This window comes from Rhagoletis zephyria, unplaced genomic scaffold (assembly GCF_001687245.7).
Source record: "Rhagoletis zephyria isolate East Lansing unplaced genomic scaffold, Rhagoletis_zephyria_1.1 Rzeph_scaffold_00816, whole genome shotgun sequence".
Lineage (NCBI taxonomy): Eukaryota > Metazoa > Arthropoda > Insecta > Diptera > Tephritidae > Rhagoletis > Rhagoletis zephyria.
In genome coordinates, this window is record NW_016157900.1 from 78,250 (window position 1) to 78,624 (window position 375).

Genomic DNA, 375 nt, shown 5'->3' on the forward strand with positions numbered 1-375 from the left:
GGTTTTCGTACGTCGAGAGAGGACTTTACTCCTGAATTGCCTACTCAGTCCAAAGTAGCACTTGTTGGCAAGAGTGATTCTACGTTGGATTTCAATGCTGACATTATTATCGGTGTTAATGCTGGTTCCCAAGAAAACGAAATTCTCTACTTTCTCGAAATAGTAACTGCCAACAGTGACGTGGGTGCCAAGGCGCGAATGTGCTGACTGTTTGTTTGATGACAGGAGATACTTCGTCTTGTCCTCGTTTACCACCAGACCCATTCGATTTGCTTCCTTAACCAACTTGGAAAAGGCAGAACAGATTCCGCGGTTTTTGTTACCGATGATGTCGATGTCATCGGCATAAGCCAGCAATTGCACGCTCTTGTAGTA